Genomic DNA, 25,035 nt, shown 5'->3' with positions numbered 1-25,035 from the left:
ATTTGGTGGTTGGGGGGGCGGGGGCGGTGGCGAGTCTGTCTACACTGAGCCACCTGGTGGTTGTGTAGAGAACAACAGCCAGAGGCACAGGTCCTGGGTGACACAACAAACATTTGCAGGGGGGCACCCTTGGGGAGGGTGTGGTAGTGATTCTGTGAGACCCCTGAAGTGAAGGAAGCAATTGGACTGCAGAGCTTGCTTCTGCTACTCAGTACGTCTTCTGTAACAACTCGTCAGGGTGATGGTATTATTGTAGTGATTCAGAGAGGAAATTTGGAGAGCTGGAAAAATGAGTCACTCTTCACCCCACCGACTGCTGGCCACATAACCCAGAACAAGTTACTCAGCCTTTTGAGCCTCTGAAAAATGAGAATGATAGTGGTACGTACATCACCCAGTTGTTATGAGAATTAAATGAGATAATTCATGAGGCACAGAATGTCTAGTACAAAGAATGGGCTTGTTAACGTGGTTAACAAGCAAACACAATGCTGTCAGACTTCGTTGGGAAACTCTCACTGTTTCTCCTTTGAAATGAGAGCCGTGCTTCTCTTGCGTGGTCAAAGATCTGTTGACAGAGTTGCCTTTAGCGAAAAGAGGAAGAATCTTTTAAGAAGTGCTGTTAAATGGTCAAATTCAATTAGCCAAGTAGAAGCGACCTTTAGCTTCTCTCCATTTATGAGGAAGAGGTCCACTGTGTATTGTGGTGGACTTTGAAGATTCCCTTTCCTCTTTATCTTCATTGTGCCATATTTGACCAAACTAGACGTCACAAAGCCTTAGGAGATATTAGTCAGAGAAAACAGACTTATTGACCAGTTTCAGCAGCTTAATTTGATGTCTATTCAGATGAAAGTTGAGAGTTGTTGGTGATGGTCACATGACCATTGTATTTATCTCATTTAATCCTCACAACAAACATATGAGGTTGGTACCATCATCCTACATGCAGAGTGATCCCATCTAAATCCCAGCTCACCCAAACCAGTGAGGGAAAACTTCCTTTCCCATTTCCTGTCTGTCTTCTTCCTCTCTATTTTTATTTGAACATCAAGTGACTCATTCTTAAGTACTGATCTTCTGGATACATCTGAGAGCATTGCCCATACCACAGACCCTTTGCTTCTGCCAAAATACAATGAAGAATCTGTTGAGGGGGAAAAATATTATAGAAAAATGCTATCCAAACCCAATAGACTTCAATTTTGAGTGATTTTTTTTTCTGGCCAATATCTCAATAAGAAAAACCTAAATAAAATAGAATTATGTAGAGGATGAAATCTCACATTATTAGTGGAAGGCACCAGATACTCGGCCATATTCTTCTCTTTCCATTTCTCAGGCTGACTCACTGGAAGAAGGTCTTAGAAAGGTGGATTCAATGCACAGAAAGGGCCACAATCCCAGGTAATGGGGTATGAGCTACTATTTCTCTTATTCATTTGGAATATAACTGAGATGGCATGGAAATTAGAGTCAAGGAATCCAAAGAATATCTAACTGTAGGAGATATCAATATTTTGAGTTTAATAACAGAAGGTATGAGTTTGACATTCTTCCATCATATTATGTAGGTTAAATTAATAGGAGTTGGGAGAATGCCAATGTTTTTCCATCTCTACTAAGGCGTTCGATGTATTTTCTTGATTGTATTGTACTTTGAGAGGTGCGACATGAGCAGGAATTATGTTTAATATCATAGGAGCTTTTCACTGTGCAATACTTCACAGTTTGAAAATTCCTTTTAAGTGGGTTTTTCAGTTTGATCTTCACAACAATAAAATGAATTCCACAGATTATTATTAGAATTCAGATTTGACAAATGAAGTTCCAAGAGATTAAGTGACTTGTTCAAGTACATTCTGCTAGTAAATATTCACGCCAAGATAAAAAGATGGTGTTGCTGGGAGCTTAAATGGGATGCCAAGGAAACTTTGGAACTTCCTCCCCTGCAAACCTTTTAGAAACATAGTGTTTTCTGAAAAAAGCATTTTGATAAGCGGTACTGAAGGAAGGTTAGGAAAGAGACCAGGAGACCTCTCCTAAGTATCCTGCTAGCCCTGTAATCGGGACAGTTTCTTGCTCTCTAAATGGAAGGGCAGAGATGATAATAATTAAGCTTTAGTCTTCGGTACTTCCTTTCATCTGAGCATTTCAGCCAGACAGGAAGGAACCACCCCCTCTACACGGTATGGTTCTCTTTTCAAGCAGGTCCATGTCCATTAACTCTCTAGACTTTGATTTGGGGTGAAAGACAAACGTCTTAAGGAAACCCTAGGAATTTGCACCCCCAAAACGTGTGGCCAGGGCTGCTTTTTATAGAGCTGGATGTCATCGTTACAGAAAACTTTCTGAACAAACCAAGTTGCTGCTCTTCCGTGTAAAAATGAAGTTATGGCACCATCAAAGTCTCTAGTCAGCAGCACCTGCAAGTTTAGTGGGAGAGTCTGAAGGCAGAGCATGAACAGAAATGTGAATACTCCCTCACTCTGTCCCCGCCTCCTCCCAGCCTCCCACCTGCAATAGACTGTATTCATATCTCCCAGAGGAAATATGCTGTTACTGATAACATGATCACTGAAACACTGGGAGTGGTTAGATACCGAGCTCTGGCAGTGGGTTAATAAAAGACCTAATGAAGAACAAAAAATCCTGCCAGTCACTGTAAAAAAATATTGCCCTCAGGAAGTTATAAATCAGACACAATAGTGTGAAGTTAAAAATATACATATATACGTTGCACTGGCTCGCTGATACATGCAGGAGTGGGCAGAGTGGTGACGAAGAAAATATGTCACTGGATGCCCTCGAAGTTCCAGTCCACCTCATGTGGCGCAGTTAAACGCCTCTGCAGTGCAAAGCCAAAACCACATTCACTCAGCCTTGTCAGATCACGCTGCACCACACAGCAGAAACAGGATGCCTGGTCCACAAATTAGTTCTAATTCCCAGAGCCTGACTCGCCTCTTCTCCTTTTCTTTTTCTCACTTTTTTACTTGTTTGCCTAATTCCACCTCATTCATCTCAATGGACTCTTAAATGCTGCCTGTGGATACAGACCTGTGGTAGGGTTTCCTTAATAGATCCACTCTGAACTTGTCTGGAAAGAACCCAGTGGAAATTAATTTTATGGGCAACCTCAACCCAATGCCATCTGACCGACAGAGGAAGTATGAGGAACAAACCAAGATAGAGGCCATGACCAACAACTTAACCTACCTTTGTGCCATCACTACAGAACTAGTCACCCCAAACATAACCAGAGTTCTTAAAGTATAAGCCCAAGGCAATAAATTCTCCCCCAAAATGTAGGAGTTGCCTTTCACTCCAACCTTAAAGTACCAATTTCAAATTTTTATTCTGAGACCCTTCCTCTTTACATCTAGCTTGAAGACAAAATTGGCTCCCGAAGGGTGTTGCTAAGGTAACATCTACCACATGTAGACAAAAATGAGACCAGTGACTCTCTCGTGTTTGCACTGCTCCAATCTTGAGCCAAGCCGACGACGCACTTTCCCTTCCACATACACTTAACAGTGGCATTGTATGTATTTGGTCATGCGTATTATCAGACAGAGCTTTGTCATGTTGCCAGATGTGTGACCACCAGACTTATTTGTCAAATAAATTCGTTGATGGAATCTAGTTATTTAGTCATTTTAGTTCATGAATTCCAAATTCGAATATGTATTACTCAAAACCAACTGAATAACCCAACCAAGTTGGATTAACTAATACTTAACAGAGTAAGTTATGCTTAAATAGCTCTTGGTGACATGCAAAATAAAGGCTATGAAAAGGTATGTTTTTCGCCCCTAATTTCTAAGTATTAAAGAAATGACTTGTGTCAAAAGGAGACCCTCGATGGGCAACCAGGGGACCACAAACCATCCTTTAAGAATCAGCACTTTGGGAACGCTAAACTACAAATGAACAAGCCATGCCTATGGACCAGAATGTTGGCTTGATAAATTATTACTGGGTTTATTTTTTGGTCTTTGTGATTCCTGAGTTTTTAGTCTAGTTATTTTTTTTACATGTTCCTGCTGTGCTGGGAAATCTTAAAGAAGAGTCTTCAGGGCTTCCCTGGTGGCGCAGTGGTTGAGAGTCCACCTGCCGATGCAGGGGACACGGGTTCGTGCCCTGGTCCGGAAGGATCCCACATGCCGCGGAGCGGCTGGGCGCATGAGTCATGGCCGCTGAGCCTGCGCGTCCAGAGCCTGTTCTCCGGAATGGGAGAGGCCACAACAGTGAGAGGCCCGCGTACCGCCAAAAAAAAAAAGAGTCTTCAGTCTACACCTGAGTTAGGACTACTGAGAGATATCATAGGAGACACCTCAAGTCCACATCTGGATTTGCAGTTAGGAAAGAGATGGAGCAGAGGCTATGCCAGGATATGGTTTCCCAAGGAAATAGCCATCTTGAGAACAGAGAGAAAAGATGAAGGACCCCCCACTGGAAGGTTCTTCCTCTTGGTCAGTTTTAGAGAACTGCAGTCCTATTTTACTAAATATACCACTAAATGCTGTTAGGTAAAGCATTTAGATAAATAAATAAATATAATACTTATATTTATAAATATATATATAAATAAATAAAGATAAATAAGAAAGTAAAGATAAGGACAGAAAATCAGCCTTTGAAATTCATCCACGAAGATTCTTAGTGGTCTTAGCCACAGCAATTGTAGTGGAGCGGCAGGGGTGGGAGCCATTCTGGAGTTTGTTAAAGAGTGAATTCAATGAAAATGTGGAAGTAGCCTTTGCAGACCAATCTTGGGAAGATAAGCTGTGAAAATGTGTAGGGAAATGGGGCAGTAGCATGAGGTGTGACGGGGAAGAGGAAATGTAGAGATGGGAGATAAGACGGCATATTTGTATTATGGGAAACATCATTTAGGAAGAGAAAGATTGATAATGTAAGAGACAGAGAATGGCCTAATGAGCAAAGATCTTAACAAAGGGAGAGGGGATAATCTCAGGAGTATGTATGGAGGTACCAACATTTGAAAGAAGGGATATGCACTTCATTTTAATATTAAGAAAGAAGAGGACAGGCAGTACTGCAAATGGATTTGGACCACCCATTTTGATGATGGAAAAAAACGACAGCGTTCTCTATCTTATGGTTTTTACTTTCATACTGACACTAGGTTATTAGCTGAAATGAGAGGGAAAGAAGTGAGAGTAGGATAGAGTTTTTAAATGATGCTGATTATTTTTTTAATGTAGAATTGTTGAATAGTGAGTATTAAGAAGCCATTTGAGGTCTGATATCTTGACTTTTTGTTTTTTCCCTCAGCTATGTCGTACTCCTTCATGTGCAGATATGGAAAGGGCAAGAAAAGTTGAACCAAGACTGGAAGTTTACAAAATTCATACAACAAAGGGAGAGAGGACAAGAGCATTGGGATATTTGTAAGGGAGAACTTTTTATCACAAATCTAACGTGGAAATGAAGGGAAGTGATAGCAGACATGAGCTCAAGGATTTTAAGTAAGCAATGAGATCAACAGATTGAATGTCATGGAGTAGAAAATACCAGAATAATGAGACATTGTGGTCCAAGAAAGAGATATATGTAACTGAGATTCTGGAGTAAATGGAAAGGACAAGTTCACTTCAAAGAGAAGGAAAGGAACTGAAAAGCCAAGTTCCCAAGAATGATGAAATAGGTGTAGAAGGAAATTCAGATCCTGAGGCTAAAATTTAATTTAATGAAAGAAGAGAAATGGCTAGGAGGAAGGCTGTAAACAATGGTCATGAAAAGAAGATGATGGTCGATTTAAAGAACTGAGCCTCAAAGCTACAGGAGTTGCAGAGGACGGAGGGGACCTCTGGTCTAAAAACAGCCTGGTGCAGTGGAGGACAATTGTGTCTCTTTCCGGTCCTGGTAAGGGGGAAGAAACCTCTCCGAGAGAGGGCTGCTGAGGAGTGAGGTCTTCAGAGGACTGTCAGATGTCAGTCCAGGTGGCAAAGTGGACATTTATCAGAGAGTTTGGGTCTCTAGGGTGGTTTACCTCCCACAGGGAGAGTGTCAGGATTTGATAGTGAGGGGAGACTAGAGGGTGGAGCCAGTTGTCCAGTGATGCCAGTTCAATGAATAGGGAAGGAGAAGAGGACAAGCAGAATTGTGAGGCGTGATGGAATGTTCCGAGTTTCTGCTTTTTCTATGAACATAGCCACTATTATGAGCATTACTGAGTATCTGCAGTGTATGAGGTATGCATTGTCTCATTTAAACTTCATAACAATCTATGAGCAAGTTGCCTCATTGCCCATTGTACAAAGGATGAAATTAGGACTTGGGTGGGCCATGTAACTTGCCCCAAAACACACAGCTTTTAAAAGACAATGTTAGACGTTGTTTAACATTTAGTAACAGATGCATTACTGAAGAAGTTGATCATCATTTGAAATTTTGTTAATCAAGCCACAGTTGTAATGCACTAACGGAGTTCGGATTTCTGGGAACGCACTTATGAATCCTTTGTCAATGGAAATATAACTCCCCCAAATTGATGCCTCCTCTGTAATCTGTTTGGACAATCCCAATTTTCTTGAAGCAAGATAATTTTTATTAAATGATGTAGTTACATAGTATTCTAGATCAGAAATGATCAAAGCATTTTACAGACAATAAATGGTCTCTCTGATTTAAAAAAAAATAAAATGACCCAATAAGGTCAGTGGCAAAAGCAAGAATTACACCAAGGCATTATGACTCTACTCACTATAAAACACTGCAATTCCTTACTCATTAGCAGAGCTTTATTTTCCATGGGATGTATTTCAAATGAGGATATGCTATAAGTAGAAAACAATACATACGGGTTCATTAGTCTTGCTCTTTTAAAGATAAATGCTGTATGTGGGATAAATGCTGTGAGCAAGAAATTATAAGCAGGTTCCCATATGCTAGATATCTATTTCTACAGCTCCTATCATCATGGTTTCTGGGCACTTTGACAGATAGATGAGGCTAATTCAGGCAACACAGTACATTCAGAAGAGTAGGTGAAAATGCTCTCTCCTTAGCTCCCTGCCTCAAAAAACAATAATTCATCAGAAAGTGAGAAGAAGAAAAGATTTTCTGGAATGGAAACCTAAGAGAAAAGCTGCACAGGAGGGGCAAGTTTCAATCTTTTGGTTACAAGTAATAATGTTGACTGTATTACCCTTTGATCAAGGTGTTTGGGAATCCTAAGAAATAATCCTAAGTGGCGAAAATGTTGTATGCTAATCATCATAGCCTTAGATAAAAAAATTCAAAAGTAAACAAGAAAGAAAAGTGTTTAAAAGTAGGAGATATTTTCAAGTAATTCATAGCGTCTATTTCTCTGAATATTATGTAACTGTTAAAATCATGTTTATAAAAACTGTAAAATTATTTGGGAAAGTTCTTATATGACAAAAGTAGTAATCCGTTCAATGTGGTATGTCAAATGTTAAATAAAGAACATGATTACAACTGTGATTGGGTTTAGGTATTGAGACAAGAAGCATAGAAAACACAAAGCATAGAAAAAAGGTTGGGTTTAGGGATTGAGACAAGAAGTCATTTCTTTTTGTTCTTTTAACTTTTCTGTGTTTTTCAAATTTCTATTAAATAAAGTGTCATATTTTAAAATATAAATGATAATTCATTTATATTCTGAAGGTTTAATAGCTGGAAATTCTACCAATGATTATTACACCTTAAAAATTAGCTAGTGTGTGTTTCCACTAAGTGTATTATTATTGGCTAACCCTATGGTATTTTTTAATCATCTTTAATCAAATGTTCTTGATTTTACATACCTCGAAGTACACTGAAGTGTGGACAGTTGATGCATTTTGACAAGCACGCCCACATAACCACACCACAGTCAAGACATAAAACATGTCCCTCCCTCCAAAAAGTTTATGTGCATTCCCAGGCAAATCCTCCTTTACTCTTAGAGACAACCACTGATCTGTTTTCTATCACTACAGATTAATTTTTCCTGTTCCAGAATTTCACATGAGTGTATTCTTTTGTATCTGTCTCTTTTGACTCTGCATAATGTTTCAAGCTTAATCCATGTTGTTGCAACTGTATCAACTGTTTATTTTTTTATTGTTATGTATGTATATATCACATGTATGTATATACCACCTTTTTATCCATCCACCCATTGGTCTTTTGAGTTGTTTCAATTTAGGGATACTATAAGCATTTGTGTTCAAATCTTTCTATGAACATGTTTTCATTTTTCTTGGGTAAATACCTACCAGTGGAATTCCTGGGTTGTACGGTAAGTGTATGTTTAACTTCATAGAAGTTAAACCAACTTTCCATGTGCTTTCCCAAAGTGGTTTTAAGCATAAAACGTCTAGGAGAAAATCTTTTCAACCTTAGAATATGCAAAAAAATTCTGAGATAGGACACAAAAAGCACAAACCATAAAATAAAATTTCTTATATGTAAGACTTCATCAAAATTAAAATTTTCTGTTCTTTTAAAGGCAGCACTAAGGAAATGAAAAGGCAAGCAACAGACTGGGAGAAAATATTTACAATACATATATGTGAAAAAGGACTTGCATCAGAATGTATAAATAACTTTTACAACTCAATGATAAGAACTCGAACAGCCAACGAAAACATGGGCAAAAGATTTGAACAGACATTTCTACAAAGAAGATAAACAGATGGCAAAAAAAAAAAAAAGGCACATGAATAAATGTTCAATATCATTAGTCATCAGGGAAATGCAAATTAAAGCTATGATAAGATGCCATTACACTTCTACCAGAATGTCTAAAATTACAAAGATTGACAATACCAAATGTTGGTGAGGATGTGGAGCAACTGGAACTCTCACTGTGTTTTTTACTGGTATGATTCATCTTACACTGACATCTTAAACAAGTAACAGATCATTTCCTTGAGTCAGGCCTGAGATTTAATTAATGTTCATATTTGTTCTTTATCTCGTTATGCCCTCAGACTTTGCTAATTTCCATGGCGGGATTACTGTACATAACATCACTAAATATCGAATACTCTCTACATCAGAAAAGAAACAATTAATATTGGCCTGATAACTTATTTTAGGATATCACCTCTAAAACGCCACCTCTTACATTTAACATCTCATTCAAACTTTGTTCTATTTAAATTTTTATAAATGATTTTAGAGATCATACTGCATCTCATTCTTACCCTGTAAATCTTATAATGTCTTTGCCCAAAAGGAATAAAAATTCAGGCCAGAAACAATTAGCAAATTCTCGAGTTATCTTTCAGTTTCTACATCGAAAGCCAAATTCCCCTTTGACTCAAGTCAAGCTTTATGGAGTCAATTAGAACGTTAAGTGTGCTAGGTTGTGGAGTTTGAACTGTGAGATTGGGAAAATTCAAAAATAGTTTCATTTACTCTAGACTTTTAATTTCCTATCATCTTCTCACGATCTATAATAAAACAGCTCCGTGGTCTTTCCAAAGTGAACACAGGATCACTCTTGAATTTTACTAATTGCCCTCTCTGCAAGTCTTATTTGTACTTTTTTGTGTGTTATTCTGACTTTCCAAACCCCAAATCAGATATTTCAGAGGCAGCTGGGAGGCAAACAATCTGAGATATGTTGTTTCTCTGCCAGAATAATGAAATTTCCACAATATTTTGATGATCTATGGAAATAATGGAACAGATATTTTAAATCCAATTTTTCCAAGATCCCAGATCATATATTTACTGGAGCTATAGCCATACCAAATGTTCTCATCACACCAGAGCAGAGATACGTTTTGATGATATACTACTGAGACCTCCAAGTTTAGACATCACATATATCTGATGGTTTTATAAATTTTCTGTGGATTGTGCCCTCCACAACTTACTGGCCCCTTTTCAGTACCAATATTGATGGGTTTTGCTGCATTATTCATTTCTTCCTAAGTTTCTTTAAAATGTTGACACATACAGATTAAATCAGATGGCAGGATTGTTCTTGGTACAGCCTGTACCTTTTTGGAGACACATATTTAATGAATTAAGAAAAAATATAGCATTCTGCAGGAAAAGCAAAAAATGCAAGATCAAAACTCCAGCTAAACTCTTTAAGCCATTATGAGTGACCTCTAAACCACAAACAATGCTAAAGTTCTTGGGAAAACTTTGTTTCCCTGGCACTCACAATGCATATTAACTCAGAAGCAGAACTCTGCCAAAAATGTAAACCAGTCACTGTTTATCAACGTGAAATAAAATTAGCACATGAGCAAAAGGAAAAGCACATCTTTGGTGTCAACATTTCTGTGAACTTCTCTATAGTGATTACAATTGCGTTTGCTGGGTTTTACAGAGGTATGATGGGCAAAGGAAAATGTACACCTGGAGTGAATGGTGCAGCTGTTTGTGGTTGCAGGTTGCAACTATGTCAGGTACAACTGTGTTCATTGCTCCTGATTCCAGATTTACAGAGCCTCTTAAAGTCACTGCAAAATGAGTAAGATTTGCAGAGGTCCCCAATTCTGGCTGCACATAGACTCACTAGAGTGTTTGAAAAAACAAACAAACAGACAAACAACACTCCAATGCCTGACTCCTTCTCCAGGCTCACTAAATAAGAATCTCTGGGCATGGGACCTAGATATCAATCAGTATTCCCTAATAATCCCTGGTGATGTACAGTTAGGTCCGAAAAATTCTATATTGAAACAAACTTTAGCAGCTGTGTCCAACTCAGTCTTCTGAGATGATAGGGGTGGTTGGGAAAGGATTGAAGGTCATGGAGCTATTTCCAATTTCTCAAAAAGTCCAAGAGAAAACACACATGCAACCTACATGTGGGGTGGGGAGGGGTTGTTTGTTTTCTGTTTGTTTATTTGTGTTTTGTCTATAATTATATTAGCTCAATACTGTGTCATGAAAGAAAAATTTATTTGAGGAATAGAAAATGAAGAAATGAACTATTACATAAGAAAGCATATTTTCAGTAGACAAATATCTTCAACCATGGGCTCCATTTGGGAAAAGCTAAAAAGAGGATCTCTTGTAGATAGCTGTGGCTTTTGCCTGTACAGCATCCATTTTCCTTTGGAAAAAACGGTGCTCTAATTTTGGAGTCAGGGGGAAAGATTTCTGCCCTAGAGTCAGTCTGAGACTAGTTGAGCCCACCACTTGGTCCTAGGATAAGCATGTGACCCTGCACTGGATAATTCCAATATCACATCCCCTCAGCCAGGATGATTGGTTCAGGTCCTTGACAATGACCCTAGTCAGGCTATTAGAATAATCAGGTGTCAGCCCTGAGTCTTTTCTAGAGGGATAAGAAGGAGCCTCCAGAACCACTGTGAGAGAAAAGTCTGTGTTAACATGAGGGCATTGCAGAGGAAAGCAGAGAATAGCAAGGAAGACAGAACTGCTCCAGTTGACATAATTGGGTCCCTGAGATACAATGATCAAATCAGAAAGATCTTGGGCTGGTCAGTTATGTGAGTAAATAAATTTAATTTTATTAAATTCATTCATTCATTCATTCATTTTGTAAAAGTCAACATAAATAAAGTTTCTGTTACCAGCAACCAAGCAAGTGTGATGAATGCAAGATCCTTGTCAGTGAAATTGTCAGAACCATTAAGAAATCTGGAGATGCTTTCCCATCTCACAGGCAGTTTTTGTTGGTTTGTTTGTTTTACTAGGCAAACTAAAGCTTTGATTTCCTAGAATCAGAACCTCAAGGACATTTCTAGTCAATCACTCAATCCATTAACAAGTATCCAATGAGCCCCCTACCTGGGCCTGTCACTCTACTAGGCATGACAGGAAAGTGGAAGTAAGTAGAAGGCCTGGTCCCTGCATTCAGGAAGCTTACAATCTACTCAGAGAGATAAAGCAAATGCATTAGAAATAACTCGGGGAAGAAAATCACGTAAACTTCAGTAGAAAGAAGTATTAATTAGCATTCCCTAAGTGTTTTCCATGAGCCAAATGTCATATGAAGTATTGTAAATGGTACTATCACTGCCTTCAAGGAGCATATTATCGAGAACATAAAACACAGATTCCAGAGATGATCTTAGTGCATTACAAAGCAACATGGCATAATTCAACAACAAAAATGGTACTTCAGAACAAAGGTCATGAACAGCATGGGAATTACTGGACAAATTACTTCAGAGGCTTCTACTGTGACTCCCAAGTGCCACCAACACTAATCTCACCTAAACGTTGAATCTCTAGGGTCTGAGGTCTTCTCCCAACTCCACCACAGCTCCCATGTTCTCTGTTGGAACAGGTCATCCTCTAAAAAATAAGACCACCTCCACTGTTCCCCAATTCTCCAACTTTTCATTATCCTCCAATGCCTCATCATCCTTCAACTTCCCCTCTTTCTCTAGCTCTCTTCCACCTCTCCAACTCTCCAAGCTGTTTCCAGCTCAGTGTCCAGAGCTATCCAAGTGCACTGTAACGGAGTTCTCATACTAAAGACGGAGAAGGAGGTGATGGAAGGGTGCACTCAAGGGAGCAGAAATTGCATCCTAGGTGAAACAAATCTCTATTTTGTTTCTTTTTCCTCTGGTTCTCTTCTTCCCTTCAACATCCAAATCCAGACTCCTTTGGAAACAAACTACTTTTGTGTAAAGAATTGCTTTTGTACTTTAAAAGAGGAGTTTGTTAATGCAAATGACTCTCCAGAGTATGTGTGTCTCTGTGTGTATGTGTATACATGTATATGTGTGTGTGTGTATGTTGAGGGTTGATATTTCAAAGCTCTGGAAAAGGGAGGAGGCCAGGAGAGGTTGAGAAAAAAATCACCAAATAAGGATTCTTATTTACTTTATATACTCCTGGATCATTTCCTCACAGGGCGTGGGTGATCAGTTAGATTAGTACTGCAAATATTCACATACCAAGAACACAAAGAATGCCTCAGTAACAGAATCAGAGAAAAATTCAAGAATTAAAGGTTCTCTAGTATCGATTCTGCTACCTTACTACCTTAAGTTTCCCTTTGAATTCTCACTAAACTTTCTGTTAAGTCATGGAGAGCATGAAGCATTGAAAGGGGAAATTACACGAACTGACTACACAGAACTCTTGTTTTTAAATAAAAAGTTGACATTTAAATGAATGATGGAATAATAATGTTAAAATATTAGCCAGCCTGATCCCACCCACACACCCCAAGTGGTCTCTCAACACGTCTTTGGCTTACCGACTGTTCAGTCAGCTAGGCTGTTCTCATCTAATTCTTCCAGAGAGAGGATGTGACAGGAGAGAACAAACAAAAAAAAGGAGTGGCTTCTTGGCTTGTGGATTCAAAAGCCTAAATAATGATGTAGAAGGATAGAAATGAGTCACAATCTAGCAAAATATTGAGGATAAAATATCATGACAATGCACACAGCTTTCCCTAAGTCCTCACAGCCAATTTAGAAAACAAAGTTCCCTAAATGTCACAGAATTAGGAGCAAAGGAAATGCAATGGGGGCAACGGACTTCAGTGCCCTCCCAAGGGAGGGTCACTGTCCACGCTCCTAAGCTAAGCCCAAGGCAGAGGACAAAAATCCCTGAGAAGCTGGTGAAATCCAGGTGAACCAAAGGAGGGAAAAGCTGAGAGAAAGAGTGACCTCGGAGTACATTGAGGCAGGTAGAACTTTAGACAATAGCAGCATTTCCCACTCTGCAGTGCAGCGGAGGAGAAGGAAGATGACTGACTTTGGTCAAGTGTGGCTCAGAGGTAGCAGGAGAACCACCCGACCTGTGATTGTGCACACCAGAAGAAGGCATGTCTCTGGGGTGACGCAAGTAGACTGACAGCTGAGATCCAGATGAAACAAGGAATGTCGTTGCTATTGTGGACAGAGATCACTGAGGATCGATCGGATAAGGCAATGAATGAGCAAATGACATGGAAGACCAGATTTGGCCTGCCCCCTGCCCATGCATAGTCTTCCATAATGCAAGATCTTTAACACTAAATAATTTATAAAGGCAGACGTGATATCTGTTAAGCTCTTAAAAAAATGGACATATTTAAGTAGTCAAAACCTATTATCCAGCTGAATAATAATGTTCAAGTAACTGTTTCTAATGCAAAAACTTCTCTTTCATATGGATGATCACAAAATTCTGTGAGTGATCTCCTTCTAAAATGAAGCTGATCAAAATTTTACAACTGACCAATATGATCAACAGTCACCACACCACCTTAGAGTGAAGAAAGCTGAAGCAGTCACACCTCACCCCCTTGAAAACAGACGTGACTGAAATATTTGCAAGCCAACAGGCACCAAAGGCATTGCTTCAACCAAGGCTCGATAATAGCTCCATTTTCCCTGTTCCCAGAGCCATGAGTGGGTGGCTTAGGGCCAGAGCAGAGTAAACCTCTGAGCTTCTATGCTGGGAGTAAATGAAAAAGTATTTATAATGTCACTCATTTGATGCCTCCACACTCATGTACCATTTCCATCATATTATGGTATGCTGCTTTTAAATGCCTTGTACATTCCCAGGGTCTATGCTTTGTGCCATCAAGAAAAGCCGTTGAGGAGAGGGATTGAGTCAAATCCAGTGGATGCCTCTTTATTTTAGGTCTTTCTCCTGTTTTTGACATTATTGCCCATTGACTCTTTTTTTTTTTTTTTTGTGGTACTCCGGCCTCTCACTGTTGTGGTCTCTCCCACTGTGGAGCACAGGCTCCGGACGCGCAGGCTCAGCGGCCATGGCTCACGGGCCTAGCCGCTCCGCGACATGTGGGATCCTCCCGGACCGGGGCACGAACCCGTGTCCCCTGCATCGGCAGGCGGACTCCCAACAACTGCGCCACCAGGGAAGCCCCCCATTGACTCTTAAATCTCTCTTTGCACTTTGCTCCTTGACTTGGAGCATTGATCACTCAATAAATAGTTATGGACCACTATGTGGCAGGTACCATCCTAAGTTCTGGGAATACTTCTGTAAACAAGGACAAGGTTCTGGCTCTCATTGAGTCAACATTCCAGTGCAGGGAAAAAAAACAAGAATTAAAAAAAGAAATATATGTATGACATAACTTCAGATTGTGATGTATGCTTTTATTTAGGATTATCAGGAAAGACATCTCTGAAGAGGTGACTTATGAGCTGAAACTTCAATGATTGGAATGAATCAGACTTGCATATATCTGGGAGGAAAGCGAATAACAAGTGCAAAGGCTCAGAGACAGGATGAACCAAGCCTCATGGCAAGAAGACGAGTGTGTCTTAAGCTGAGCAGTCTAGAGGAGACATGAGGAAAGGGCCTGGAGAAGCAGGCAGGGGCTAGCTCTGTTGTGCCGTGTGGGCTATGTCCCCCCACTCCCTGATTGTCCCCTTCTTTTCCTCATCATTCCATCTTAATCTCCTTCATGTGCTCCTCCGATTCTTCTGGCCTCTCAAATAGTGGTATTCCCCAGATTTCAATCTTGCCTCTATTCTTTCCCTTCCAGGCTTTTCCTAGATTGTCACTTACCATTTGATGAAAACTCCAAGATCATTATGTCCAGTGGTAGAATGTGTTCATTATGGCTCTTAGTGGTGGCCACAGACACATAGCAGTGTCAACATAGGAGAGCTGTCTGAGTTCAACAGTATCAACATATAAATGTTGTATACAGCCCATCGTAACAGGGCCAGGAATAACATCGCCCACAAGGAAACCAATCGTGAAAAAAGAAATTTCTGAATATGAAGCTGTTATATCTCTATGGCACTTCTCCCAGGGGAGGGTGTACACTGCCTCTTTTCTCCAACTTGCTTGAAGGTCAAGCTTCCAGGGACAGAGACAACATTTATCCGTACAAGATGTCTGGACTGTTGGAGGCACCCACGCAGTGGTTAAGGTAATAAGTCTTTATAGCTCTACCCTAGGTTTGTCTAGATAGATGGAATAATTTTATATTGGCATATTTCTGGAATGTTGAGTAGTCCTATAATAATTATAAATCATTTGGAAAGGCGGCTATTGGTCATTCCAACTTATTACATGGAAGCCAACAGAGCAAATCTTGCACTGTTTGCTGTAAGTCTTAGACCCCCAGCGCTTTGACACCAGCCCTGAACTCTTTCCTGAGCTTTAGGTTCATCTATCCACTTTCTCCTTGGTCTGTTCATTTCTTTTCATTGTTATGTATGTATTTTTATTGAAGCATAGTTGATTTACAGTGTTTCAGGTGTACAGCAAAGTGATTCAGTTACACACACACACACACACACACACACACCTATGTATATATATACATACACACATATGTACTCTTTCAGATTCTTTTCCACTATAGGTTATTACAAGATTTTTGTTTTGTTTTGTTTTTTAATCATTTTTATGGGAGTATAGTTGATTTACAATGTTGTCTTAGTTTCCGGTGTACAACAGGGCAAATCAGTTATACATATACATATATCCACTCTTTTTTAGATTCTTTTCCCATATACTCAATTACAGGGTATTGAGTAGAGTTCCCTGTGCTATACATTGGGTGCTTGTTGTTCATCTATTTTATATATAGTAGTGTGTGTCCATCTTGATATAGCAGGGAAATGTGAACTCAACAGATCCTAAACTGAACTCTTCACTCTCCCCCACAAGCCTAACCCTATACTCTTTCTATATTTCCGATTTATTCTAATGCGATGTTTATACTTTCAGTCACTGATGCCAGAATCTACCAGTCAATTTCGATACTTCTCATCCCCCACATCCAATAAACTAACAGATACTCCCAGTTTTATTTCTCTCAAATATTTCCCTAAATCCATTCCTTTCTCTACATTTTCATAACCTCTGTTCGTTAGGTCCCATCATCTTTCGGTAGACCATTGTAACAGCCTTCTAAGTAGCTTCTTTACTTCCAGTTTTATTGTCTCTGAATTCCCTCTACACACTAACATCAGAGAGATTCTCTGTAAACCACTCTGCCCAGAACACCATTCCCTTGCTGAAACCCTTTCAGTGAGTCCCCATTTCCAGCAAAACATCCAAGCATCCTACCATGCATACAAGGTTCTCAATGATATGTCTCTACCCATTTTTCCAGCATAATCCCACCACCACTCTGCCTTACCCTTTATGTTTTACCCACAACAGATTTCCTGCATTTCCTCACTCCCCATGCTGTTTGCTCTCTCCTTGGAATTTTGCCTGAAACTTCTCTTCTTTTCATAGCACTATATCCAATCCATCAGGAAATCTTATCAGCTCTATCTTGGAATTTAGCTAGAATCTCACGACTTTGCACCATCTTCACTGCAATAAATCTGCTCCAGAAATTCACTATCTCTCACCTGGATTATTGTAACAGTCTCCTAATTGTGTCCCCACTTGTACCCTTGTTCTCTGTAGTCTATTCTTTCCCAAGAAGCCAGAGTAATACTTTTTAAATGTCAGTCCTATCATATCTTTTATCCATTGTTTCCCCCATTTTGCTTAAGTATAATCCAGATTCTTTACAATGGTTCACAGTGTCTTAACATGATGTGCTACCCTGAACTCATCACTTCTCAGCTCTCACCTCCTCTCACTGTCCCCTTTGCTCACTGACCTCTCTACTCTTCCTTGGCCATGCCAAGCCTGCCCTTGCTCATGGCTTTTTCACATACTCTTCCACCTACCTTGAAATTTCTTCCACTCTGTATCCATGTGGCTACTCTCTGACTTCGACATGAAAGTGACAGCCCTACATAAACTAGAACACCAACCTCCCCATGACTCTCCATGGCCCATACTCTGCTTTATTTTCTCCTTATTACTTCTTTTTCTCCTTTATCAACACCATTCTATATTTAAGGAAGATTGGTTTCTTTAATCACCTGTCTCCCTCACTAGAAGAGAAACTCTACGACGACAGAGATTATGCTTTGCCTTGTTCATCTTCAGCCCTCTGCATCTGTAACAGTACCTAGACCATAGAGCTGCTCAGTGAAGATTCCTTGAACGAATGAGTGAATCTCCATATCTGCTTAGGCTATGTTTCCTGATGGATATGTTCCACATTTTCCCTTCTGTTTTGTTTATATTCATTTTTATCAGCATGGACATCATGCCCTCCATAAAGCCATTCCAGAAACCCCAGTTTGGGCTAATTGTTCCTCCTCACTACACACATAGCACTGAATGTGTCATCACCTAGCAATCGTTTGTCCATTATAATGACATAAATCTATGTCCTTCTTCTTGCACTAGATTTCAATATCCATTATGAGGGAATATATCTTCATTCGACATAGTAAGCACGTATGAAGCACATATTGCTACGTACTAGGCATACAGCATTGAACTTATAGGAAAGACCTCATATTCATGATGCTTGCAGTCAAATGTCTTACTCTTTGGTGCATGACTTGGCATATCTTGGCACATTAATCATCTTGGATGATTAATGAGTGTCTCTATTTGGGCCTATTATCTTTTATCTTACATTTAAAAAGGGGTCTCTCCTCACACTACTTCTTTCATCAGAATAAAGGGTACAAAATTTGAAGATAATAGCTTCGGTTTTCCTTTGTAGTTGGCAACTTGGTTCCCATTCCAAAAGTCAAAGGCATTCATGCATTCTTCCCAGGAATGGGAGCACCTAAAGAACTCAAAGAGAATAAAGAAGTAAATTGAGCCTGTGATTTGTTTACTTTTAAATCAGTTTTACTGATGTACAATAGACAAACACTAAAATGCACTCGTTTTCAGTGTTCATTTTGGTGAGTTTGGGCTAATTTATTAACCCATGCAATCACTATCACAATGACAATATAAGAACATTTTCATCAGCCCAGAAAGCTCTGTTGCCTCCTTCCCAGTCATCCCCATCAACACCTCTAGCCCCAGGCAACCATTCATCTGCCTTCTTTCCATTTAAATTAGGTTTGTCTTTTGCAGTTTCGTATAAATGGAGTTATTCAGTGTGTAATTGCTTAGATCCAATTACCTTTGCACAGTCTGATGTTTTTGGAATTCATCCATACTGCTGCTTGTATCAATATTTCATTCCTTTTTATTGCTGAGTAGTATTCCATTTTATGGGTATACCATAATTTGTTTACCCATTCATCACTGGATGGACATTTGGGTTATTTCCAATTTGGGGTAATTGTGAATAAAGCTGCCATGGACATCTGCATACAAGTCTTTGGTAGAAAACTGTTTTCGTTTCTCTTGAAGAAGTACTTAGAAGTGAAAATGTTGGGTTGTAGGGTAAGTGTATGTTTAATTTAATAAGAAGCTGCCAAACTGTTTTCCAATATGACCGAACCATTTTACATTCCCACCAGCAAAGTATTAGAATTCCAGTTGTTTTGCATGCTTGTCAACACTTGGTATTGTCATTCTTTCTTATTTATGTCAGCCTATTTCTTATACTTCAGGGCAGACTAATGTCTTGATAACTAGGGCAGAGTTTGGGAATACTCAAGCCTTGTAGAATAAGAAGGACTAATCTGCAGATATCTTCTTATAGGCAATTTGGTGAAACCCCATATAGTGGAGCCTGGTACAAAGACAGCGGCCAAGATTTTCTAAGCCCTAGGAGCTGAACTTTGGCAACAAAAACTGAAAAGACATTAGGGTTCAGAAGATAAGGATGAAAAGGATAAGAATGCAACTGGAAATCATGGTTGGGCTACAAGCTTTAGTAGGGGAAATACAGGGCTAGGTTCCTGTGAGCCTCTGGGCACAGCATTTTCATTAACCAATCAAAACGTAACTTTGTTTTAGGTATGTTTCCGTTTAAAGACACCTTATTTAATATATGTTGTTGATTCATTAACGGTGAACTCATAGACAACAGCACTATGACTCATACCAAATGAAGCTTATCTAAAACACATAATTTTCTTCATAAGACACATCACAGCCTTCTTGATCTTGGGGACACTAGACAGCACTTCAGGTCTTCAGCACTGTGTTTGGGGGCCATTTTAAACAGAAAAATCGCCAAAAGATCAACTTGTAAAAAATGTGGCACTAAATAGACCACAAAAAGGGTACATGTTTACAGTAAAAGAGCTGAAACAAGAAAGCAGTGTTGCTTTGTTCATCCTTTGCTAGGAATGTGCACATCCGGTGACAAGAAATTGTATGTCCACAAGTGACCGTGAAAGTGCCACGAGTACTGATCTGGGGGTTACAAGTAAATTTTAGCAACTAGGCAAACTTGCATAGTGGAATCTGCAAATAATGAGGATAGGCTGTGTGTGTGTGTGTACACAGTGGACAGTACGCTCCGTGAAGACATGAACATTGCTGATATGGCTTTAGAAAGAAAATTCGCTCTCTGTGGATCCTCAACATATACTGAATAATCAGTCATTTTTGATCCAACATTAGTAGATCAAAGGAATGTATTCAAAGCTCCATTTCTCTCCAGAGGTGTTAATAAATTATAATCATTTAACCTCAAGCATTCTCTAGACTAAAGTGCTTTGCCTTGGTGATGCTTAACTTTGTAAAAAACAGTTTTTACCCAAAAATACTGATATTCCAGAGTTTGAAAATCAATCACCTTATTGCTGTTCATCTAGTTTGCCAAGTTTAGAGCCCTTATTGCTTGGGGTTGGGTCTTTGTGGCCATTCCTCATGGATCATCAGAATTTAGATTTTTGTGAGCTCACACTTAATTTGCACCCTAATTTTCCCTTTTACTTTCTAACGCCTCCTCAACTCTTTCTGCAAGGAGCCAATACAAGACCTTCCATATTTTAAAGCAACTTATGTCACCTTATACCAAATGTAGATTGCTCTTTCCATAGTTTTAATACTTTTTCTTATTGGCCATCCATTCACTTATTTTTAAAAATCATTTAAGAAATGATGATTGAGTGACTCATGTCCTAGATCACCACATTGTTCTATGTGGGAATCTATTCTCTACTTCAATGCCACCCAGTCAGCTCTCTGCTGAGCCTCATAATCTTGATTCATATTTCCGAGACCTTCAGTCATCTTCATGTTTATCTTCTATTATCTTCTTTCTTGTTCTAAAGATCTTCTTTTGGTTCAAAAGCCCAGAACTGAACCCAAAACTATTTGATTAGTGCAGGTAAAACCAACACACAGCAACAACAAAAAGAATCTTGGGATTTGAAGCAGAAAAAGTTTAAGTTTTTCTAATTATAAAATGACTGGAATTTATTGTCCCAAAGTATTTAAAATAGTTAGTAAACGTCTAATCTCAGCATCCAAAGATAATGCTCTTTATAATTTGTTGTCTTTCTCTCCTTTGCATATTGTTTTAAATAGTTTAAATTGACAATGTATGCATTGTCCTGTCTTTTCCACTGTCCCATAGTTTAAATTCTTTGTAAATATAATAATATTCTTTTGTATAAAGACATCATAATTTAATTAGTCATTCCCATGCTGTTAGACAAATAGATTCCTTGTAATTGAGTAACATTGCAAAGGATTAGCTTTGATAGCAAATCCAAGTGAAGTCTTCTTAGTCATTTTTGACATGGTTAAATATGACCCATTATTTCTGATTGGAATACACAGTGTTAAATTTATTCCTGGAGGATATAATACTCTGTGGTTTTTGACTTCCATTTGTGTTTACCAAGGTCACTTCAGATTTATTCCTACTAAAGGTGTGAATTTAGCAATGGAACTTTAAGTGGCTTTATTATAAATAAGTTACACTTGAACAGAAAAATATATAGAATGGCATCTCTGCTATAAACAAATCAAACAAAAATCTTCTTTTAAAAATAAAAAATGTTAGAACTTACAGGTTTAAAATAAATAAGTCATACGGATATAATGTACAGCATGATGACTATAGTCAATAATACTTTGAAAGTTTCCAAGAGAGTACATTTTAAAGTTCTCATCACAAGGAAAAAAAGTTTGTTATAACTTTATATGGTAAAGGATGGCAACTAGAATTATTGTGGTAATCATTTTGCAGTACATACAATCTTTATCTTGTATGCCTGAACCTAATATAATGTTATATGTCAATTATACCACAATTTTTTAAAAGAAAAATAAATAAGTAAATAAACCAACAAATAAATAAAAACAAAAGTAATGTTAGAATAATGCCAAAAATGAGCATGGAGCTTGTATCTGCTAGAGTTCAAATTTTGCTGTAAAGATAACAACATGACCTATTTGGGGCAGTCCATTTCACAATAAATTATATATTTCGTGTCATGCACTATAACTAAAAGAAATTAGAGTTCTTATTACTCAGAACTTCTGAAACAAGATCCCCTTTTACAAATGTAAGCATTTACTCTATAGCTTTAATCATTCTATTCTCACCACTTAATAAATTTATTGAGTCCCCCACTCACCCCAGGGAACATGGCAATGTACCAATTTGCTTTGTATTTGCTGAAAATAGCAATTAAAATGTCCAGAGAATTTTTATTCTGAAGAAACTTGTTAACCCCCTGCTAATAGGTAAAAGGTTCTCTCTTTACATTCCCAAGGTGAAGAAATCAATAGAATCTGAAGTATGATCACCTATGAGGAGTGGAAATCACTGGTACCATAATTATCTGCTATATTATATGGTCAGAACAGGAATAAGAAAGTAGCTAAGTGTAGCTTAGCTGTGGGTAGCCTCTCTCCTGCTCTCTCTCTCTCTCTCTTTCACTCTTTCAGTTGTAGGTATGGAGTGAAAGGAAGCATGTGCTCTGGGAAACAATTTATGGGCAAAGGGTTAAGATACAGGTATAAGAAGCAGACCTCAAGAGAAGGGAGCCCAAGCTGGGATGTTGAAAAGTATGTACATGTGGATGATTTCACATGGAAATAAATCCCATCCATCATTTCTTAGAATTTGCATAGGGTGAGATTGCACGTCCCTGCCTCCTTGATGGGAGATGTGGTTATGAGACTTACATGGGCCAATGAAACATAGGATGGGCATCGCTTCCAGGCGGCAGCTTGAAGAACCAGGGCACGGTGTGCCATGATGCTACCTTCTTTACACTGAGATGGTGGATTCACATTTTGAGATGCGACCTCCATCTACCTGGGTTCCTGATTGACTATAAAGAACAAAGTCCCATTGCTAATTTGCTTTGGAAAAGTCACATGCACAGGAAGTATATTTGTATTGTTCTAAGCCCATGAGATTTTCAAGTTGTGGCTGTAGCATAACCCCAATTTATTCTGAGAGCCACCCTTGAGGAGAAAATCTCCAGTGACAAAACAAAATATTTCTTGTTCTCAGAATAACTTCATTTGCAAAGGACCAAGTAGAACTGGGGTAGATACTGGGGTCTTGTGACTGAATTAATTCTTCAAAGCCTACGGAAATGGCAATATTTGAAATTCACCCCTTCCAGACACAGAAGACTTGCTGAGTATTCCTTATTCTATGAGGTGAAATCCACTTCTTAATTCACTTTAATTTTTCCTTTGTTCATATTCGTTCACTCCACAAAGTGGAGTTACCTAATTTGAACAAATTAGGTAACAAATATTGTTGCCTAATGTGAACAAATCACTTCAAGATCATCTTCAAAGATGACATGAACCTTATATTTGAAGACTTTCTCACCTAAGGATGGGGATAAAAGATTTTCAAATATTAGGATATGAAATAGGAAGTGACCTTCCCTCCCATAAATCAATACTTTGGAAACAATTACTTAATTTGCTGTAGAGCTTTCAGGATTTTGATGCTCATAAAAAGTGTTCCTTTCCCTAAAGGGACATGTGTTCTACATGGTTTGCTGGAACCTGAATTATTCACATTTCCGTAGCATCTTTCCATATGACTACACAAAGACCAACCTCATTATTTTTTTATGTTAACTCTTTTTTTAAATTGAAGTATAATTAATTTACAATGTTGTATTAGTTTCAAGTGAACAGAAAGGTGATTCAGTTATACATATATATATGCTTTTTCAGATTCTTTTCCACTATAGGTTATTACAAGACATTGGATATAGTTCCCTGTGCTGTATAGTAGGACCTTGTTGTTTACCTATTTTATATAAGTAGTGTGTATATGTTAATCCCAAAGTCCTAATTTATCTCCCCCATCCCTTTGCTAACCATAAGTTTGTTTTCTATGTCTATTCTGTTTTGTAAATAAGTTCATTTGTATTATTTTTTAGATTCTACATATAAGTGGTATCATAAGATATTTGTCTTTCTCTGTCTGACTTACTTCACTTAGTATGATGATCTCTAGGTCCATCCATGCTGCTGCAAATGGCGTTGTTTCCTTCTTTTTCACAGCTGAGTAATATTCCATTGTGTATATACAAATTGCAGATGCCACGATAGTTTCAGTGTACATTTTTCCAGACTCACATCCAGAAGAAAAGAGTTTATATTCTCGGAAGCTCACAACTGCATCCTAAGATTGACTCTGATAGGACCAGCTTGCAGCTCATAACATCCCTGACCAATCACTGTGGCTCAAGGAATTGGATAGGCTGTTTGACCAGGCTTCCATCTTATACTCCATGTCTGGAGTCACAGTGATGAAGCACCCACCCGAAGCATGTGACCTGAGTGAGAGGGAAGGATAAAATTTTACACAAAAAAGGAAGAATGAATGTTCTTGACCAAAAAATAATTAATGCCCAATCTAACCCCTGTCTCCCTCTCTGGACCACTATTAGCCCTGCTCACATGTTATCACTCTTAACAATCACTCACGTATCCTTTTACAAATGTTTGATGCATATACAAGACATACACAAATGGGATCACACTATAGTTTTTTTTTTTGCTATTTTACATTTCATTAATAATCTATCCTAGATTCTCCATATGAACCCACAGAAATCTACTTTATGCTTTTCAATGACTACATAATACTCCATTATAAGTATGTACCGTAATTCACTTAACTAACCCTGTATTTATGGACAATCGGTTTTTGGGGGGTAGTGTTGTCAGAACAAATAATGTTTCATTGAACATACTTGTACATAAATCTGGCACATTTGTTCAAGTTTATCTCTAGATCAAAATCCTAGACATAAAATTACTAGGTCAAAGAGGATGTGCATTTAAAATGTTGATAGAAATATTCAAAAAAACAAAGAAAACTAATGGTTGAATCTCTTTGTATTCCTATCCATA

This window comes from Delphinapterus leucas, chromosome 4, assembly GCF_059928025.1.
Source record: "Delphinapterus leucas isolate spDelLeu-1000000601 "Yukka" chromosome 4, BTC_Dleu_Yukka2, whole genome shotgun sequence".
NCBI classification, from domain to species: Eukaryota; Metazoa; Chordata; class Mammalia; order Artiodactyla; family Monodontidae; genus Delphinapterus; species Delphinapterus leucas.
Note: the sequence above shows the minus strand (reverse complement) of the source record.